Below are 6,589 nucleotides of genomic sequence, written 5' to 3'. Positions count from 1 at the left end.
AATAAGTCATTTGCATTGTGTCTGTAAATATCAAGCTGTAAACTGGCGTGTAAGAGAAAACATCAGGGGTAAGTACTCAGTACTGAACAACATAAATACGAGAGCGCCGTTTGACGGGAAATTGGCCGCAGCAAGGGTCCTCTCCACTGATGTGACAAATCAGACCTCCTTCCAGCCAAATCAGTTCTGCTATCCTCGCCGTATGGTTCTGGACTAACTTTGCAAAAAAGAAGTGTGGAACAATATGTTTCAATTGCTGTTTCAACACCACGGCTATCACATTAAAATGCTGGCCCTTAGAATTTGGTCTTTAGTTATTTTTCAGATAAAGCTCTCGTAAGTGACATTAAAATAATAGCGATATGTGGAACACATTTCAAAACACTGTTGTAGTGTAAGAGCTAAAGGCGCGCTTCTAGCGCACTGTTTCAGGAATCCGCAAATAGGAGCGCAACGCTCACGCAATGAATAAACAGTATTGTAAAATTTGATATGCATTGAATCAAAGATAATCCCCTCTCTGACCTCTTTAATAGGAGGGTATACAGTGGCAGACAACGCTCGACCATCTGCTTCGCTGCTGCAGACCGTAATCCGGAGATAACGCGCACATGGAAATTAGCGGCGTAATGCCTTGGCGAAATATTGGCCTGCGTTATTATCATTATATTTCCCCTTTTCATATTTAATAAAAATGGAAATAACGATCTTAACGGTGGGATGCATCGCCTTAATCGAACACACGTGCGCGCGCACACACTCAGCTGTAAAACCGCGGATGTTGTGCGTCTGCTCTCATCCTCGGTCATCTGTTTCCTTCAACCCAAAACGAAGGCTTGGGTGGAAACTGAGTGTTTTGCACTCTCTCTCTCCCTCTCTCTCTCTCTCTCTCTCCCTCTCTCTCTCTCTCTCTCCCTCTCTCTCTCTCTCTCTCTCTCTCTCTCTCTCTCTCCCTCTCTCTCTCTCTCTCTCTCTCCCTCTCTCTCTCTCTCTCTCTCTCTCTCTCTCTCTCTCTCTCTCTCTTTCTCTCTCTCTCTCTCTCTCTCTCTCTCTCTCCTTCTCTCTTGTGTGTGTGTGTGTGTGTGTGTTAAATATATGCATGGATGAAGACACGGGCAAATATGAAACATTAACACAGCAATCTTTACACTCCTTCCCTAAGACAATAAGATATTTACTTTTTAAATATCTTAACGTTTTCTTTAAAAGCACATCAGTAATTGTGTTTTACATGTGCTCTTTACTATGACAAGGCTCCAGTTGAGGGCTAAGCAGATGCACTTATTCAGAGCAGCATACATACTGTCATCTTACAGTCTGTGCTTACTAGGATGGATATCATACAGAGACAGAACAGAAACAAACACAGAATTCTAACACAGTCAGAAAACCGAGACAACACAGACACACATTACAGTGATGGAACAAAGAGAGACAATGCAGACGGAACATGTCCACAGAGATGGAACAGAGACAGAACACAGAACACAGACATTAAACACAGAGATGAAACAGAGACAGAACACAGAACACAGACATTAAACACAGAGATGGAACAGAGACAGAACACAGAAATGGAACACTACAGAACGCAGGGATGATGCACTGTGACAGAGTTCAGAGAGGGAACACAGAGATTTAATACTGCGAAAGCACACAGAGACAGAACACCGGGGGAAGGTGGGGCTGAGCTCTGGAGAGGGTGATTATTCACTGAGCACAGCTGTGGCAGAGGGACAGAGGCAGTAATGCAGAGTGATTCAGTGTCGGGGGCCAAAGAAAGGCAATGTGATCCACAGCAGATGGGCACAGACACGGCGGAGATTTAGAGAAGAGCTGTCTCTCTGACTCTCCCTCTCCCTCTCTCCCTCTCCCTCTTTCTCTGTCTCTCTCTCTCTTTCCCTCCTCCACGGCACTCAAAGTTTGGAGCCGAGATCCGCCGACCTGAGGAATAATTCAACACAGAATCCTCAGCGGTCTGCCCAGCTCGTGCGAGGGCTTTCAAACTCCCCCAGAGAAGCCCACACGAGCCCTGCCTCACCCAGCCAGAAAGACAAGCTCCAGCCAGGCATTGATGTGCGAGGGAGAGTCACTGCGTGCACAGCAGGTAAGGCACCTGCAGACTCCTGAAGCCCAGGGCACTGCTCTGCATTTGATTATCTGTCCTAACTATAACAGGCCTGTGCATTCCTGCAGCACTCACTTTAGCAGGCTTTCTGGTGTTGAATGGGCTGCTCCAAGTACACAGCTCTGGCCTCGGCACACTCTGAGGTAATCAGGGCTTGGAGTTAGCTGGCCTCCATTTTCCCACACGGGGGGGGGGGGGGGGGGGGGGAAATGCCTGGTGTTTACTTACAGCAGCATGCAGGGGCAGAATACACAGTTAGAAATACATACAAAAAATCTGCTCAGTAATAGATGACTGTTAGAGACTCACTTCGGCTCATGCTACGCCACAAAGGGAGGAGAAAAGATGCTGCTGGCACAGCTCAGCCAGCTTCAGTTATTACACTCAAAGCGGTCACAGTGCCTTCACCTTCACAATCTGCTCCTTTTCCAAGCACCTGAAAAAGGCTGGCTTAAACGCACGTTTCTACCGCCGCGGGGGGGGGGGAGGCCCAAGAGGATGTCACGCCTCTGCGCAGCGGCAGGAAGGTGAGCCGCGTGCGGGAGGGGAGGGATCAGGGATCGGCACGTGCGACACCAGCGCTGTGCCACAGCAGCTCATTACCGCTGCTAATGTGTCAGAGAGTAACAGATGAGCCCCATTTGCAGACAACGCAGTAACAACGCAGGCTGTGTTCTGTGCTTCCCGCACGCCTCCAGCAGCACACCTTTTGTACGCTAAGCTCCCGGCAGGCTGCTGACAAAAGGATCATCGAGCGGCGGCGTTCAGCCAAAACATCAATGGGGTGGAAGTCCCAGAGTTCCGCTGGGGGAACGCCAGCGCTGGCAGCAGGAGGCACACACGGGGAGCCCTCCCCTCTCAGGCCGAACCAGCGGCACACCCACGAACGCGCAGCCACCTCTAACGGGCCCAAGGGGAAACCATGAGGAGAATCATTCAGAGCGGCGGCGATGTTGTCCGGACCGTTTGCTGAATTAATCTCCCCGGTCCTGCTAATCTCCGCAGCAGCTTAATTATACATGATCCATCTAACGCAGTAATTGTGACACACAGCGGGAATGATAACAACAATAGGGGGGAAAAAACACATAAATAAATAATGGCCACACCACTTTGAACCTGGCATCAAAGCGAGCGGGAACGCTTCCGCACACTGTGAGAGGTGTCTGGCAGCATCCAGCAAACGTGACTTTTTATGCTCGGAATGGACACTTTCATTCACACAGCCAACCTTTCCCGTGTCCTGCTCACCTTTTTACTGAGGCGGTTCCTGGGAATCGAACCTGGAACCCTTTCATCCCGTGACAGGTGATCGAGCGAGCCAGGGGGTCTCTCTGTCGCTCAGAGTCTCTCAGCTCGACAGGTGTTCCCTTCATCAGTTTTACAGGTTCATCCTCCAAGTGCACGAGTAAACATTCGCATGGATGTCTGCCAGTGAAAGTGGCAGTGAAAGAGATCTACTGATTTCCTGTGAACGAGGATGCTCAAACGGCTCCATATTAAAACAAGCAAAATACTGTAGCATTTCTAAACTGCATTCACAGGACAGTATCTTTGCACCCTGTGAGCTCAGTTATGACTGTTTCTGGTCATTTGTTGAGTATGTACAAACATAATAAATTATAAGTACAAAGAACACCACCCGGATCTAACCTAGTGATTCAGCTGCCTTCATTGCAGGTAAAAGCCGAAGGTGCTGCTACTCCTCCCTTTAATATCAGACCTCCACAAAGAGACCGAAGCCCCATGTCCTGGAGAATCTATCGAACCCTTCACCTGTGGCAGTAAAAGGATTTTCTTTCCATCACATTTAAACTGTAATGGAATGGTAAGAAAACAAGCCTTATTTTGAGTCCCTTGGTCTACAACATACAGTTCTTAATATTTAATCTGTTTTCCTAGCTATCTAGGCTTTTTCGCATTGATAAAAAAATTTTCAAAGGCATTGGATTGGACCTTGGATCCATTACCTTGGATTAATTTACTAGTGGATGCCTTCGTCTGATCTACAGACACCTGCAGCTGACAATATCTGCAGTACACCTTTATTGCTGGCATCTGTAATACAACAGAAGATATCTGTTGCATTCAGTATAAATATATCCAAGTATTAGCAGAAATGACAGATATTTTAAATTGTTTGTAATAACTGCAGATATTAAAACAAAAAGGCCATTGTGAATGACAGATCATTTGAAGCGTTTAATCTGTTTTTGATAATTGATTAATTAAAATTAATTAATTAAATAATTGATAATTCAACTGCAGATGGCAACCCAATTATTCCAGAATATATATAAAAATATATATATATATATATATATATATATATCCAAAATTCAAAATTCAATTCCGAATATTTACAGTACAGACTCGGTTGCAGGCATCTTTATATGAGCTGCAAAGATTTGCAACAGATTGCGGGTTATCTCCAGCTGTTTAATTGGCTCATCGATGTGAATATTTAAATGGCATATCGACTTGTTTTACCTTTGCTGTTTTGGTCAGCAGATGGCGCTATTTCACTGAACTCCGCTAGTACTTCTCAGCCAATAAATACTGTAACGCTACGGTGAGTTTTTCAGAGCAACACATCAATATTTCATCCTCACTCACCGTTATTAAACAACATAATTTATTGGTACCCCCAGGCTATTATTCAGTTGGTTTTCTCTCCGCGGCCTGGGATCGCTCTATTTTTTCTGCTCTGCCAACTTGGCAGGCGAGAGACAGCCGGTGCGGGCAGCTTATCAACACCGGCTGCTCTGTCACCGCGCTACGGACAGGCGCACTTTAGTCATGAGAGGTAAAAAATCAATTCTTTATATTTCCTGCGTTCCTTCTCATCCACCTCTCCCCCCACCCCAGCTGTTTTTGGGAAGTGTAAAAAGCCCTTGGCAGACCAAAATTAAAATATTATTACCGTGATTGTTATTATTGCAATTGTTATTGTTACCGTGATATCTATTTCATCCTCACATCAGGATGTTACGAATGCAGATAGAGTGATATAGTGCATCTGAGTATATTTCTCTAACCATCGGAACCATCGGACTATGTAGCTGTCAAACAGTAACTCCTCTGTGTCCGTGTTGTACACGGTACCTCTGTTGGGCGCAGCGGTGTGGCCTCCCTGGCACCGTAATTAGTTTAATTACAGCTTTCTGCCTCAGAAACGGACTGTGGCCTGTTCGTTAATAAGGTCCCTGTTCGTCCATGAAAGTGTTGTAACATGACAGGCGGGACTGCTCGGAGCTGTGACGTCAAGCAGCGGGGCAGAGCGCGCACTCGCCGCAGGACGGCACCATTCCCATAGCAACAGGTCTGGCGTGTGAATATTGGTGGAGTGGCATGATGTTCCTTCCCGTAGGGGTAATAAACCTCCTCACCAAGACTGCTGCTCTGAACATTGGAGACGCAAACACACACACACACGCACGCACACGCACACGCACACACACACACACACACGCAGGAATGAGATCTCTACAGTGTATGAATGAATTATGTGGTTGATGTTGGCATAAGAGATAAATGAGGGTAAGACTCAAGGGTGCAGAATTTACGATTTTTTTTTTCCTTTTTAGATATTGGTTTGTAATCCTAGCAAAGTTTTGGTCAGGTGTGCAGAGATTTTCCTTTTTTGTGAGGTCTTGGTTTGAAAATGTCCCCTTTCTTGGTAGCAGACCCCATCCAGTATGATCCGTTATCTAGCAGAACGTTCCGTCATGACTTACAAATGATCTGAGAAACAATGATGCAGCTATCATTTTTCACCACGAGAGGGAGTGTAATACTCTTTAAAATGAAAAAAGACACGACTGTATTTATTGTCCATTCACTTTTAAAGATGTGGTACATGTAAAGCATCTAATATCTATTCTTTAAATATTGAAATTGTCTAAAACAGCGTTTCCCAAACCTCTCCTGGAGGACCCCTTGTCCTGCATGTTTTAGATCTCTCCCTGCTCCAAAACAGCTGATTCAAATGACCAACTCGTTATGAACTCGTTATGAATAAATGTAAACTCCTGAAGCTGCTTAATAACAAACTGATCATTTGAATCAGCTGTGTTTGAGCGGGGAGAGGTCTAAAACATGCAGTACAAGGGGTCCTCCAGGAGAGGTTTGGGAAACGCTGGTCGAAAAAGATGTTGAGAGCCTGACAGAGGTTATAATAATATAATAATACCTCTGCGTATAATGTAGATCAAACATCGAAGTGGGAACGTCTTTTTGAAGGCAACTGGTTAGAAATTACTGCTCAGGTACGGACTTTAGTGATGACACATTGACAGGAGCAACAGTTAACCATAAAAATTCTATAATATTTACACTTTTCAGTTATGTCTTAATAGGGATTTTCATAATATACATAATATTCATTTCATAGTATACATATTTCATAGATAAATAGTATTTATGCACTTTGATGTACCTGCCTAAAAATCTCCCACACAA

This window comes from Megalops cyprinoides, chromosome 24, assembly GCF_013368585.1.
Source record: "Megalops cyprinoides isolate fMegCyp1 chromosome 24, fMegCyp1.pri, whole genome shotgun sequence".
Taxonomy (NCBI): domain Eukaryota; kingdom Metazoa; phylum Chordata; class Actinopteri; order Elopiformes; family Megalopidae; genus Megalops; species Megalops cyprinoides.
This window is presented reverse-complemented; position numbering follows the sequence as displayed.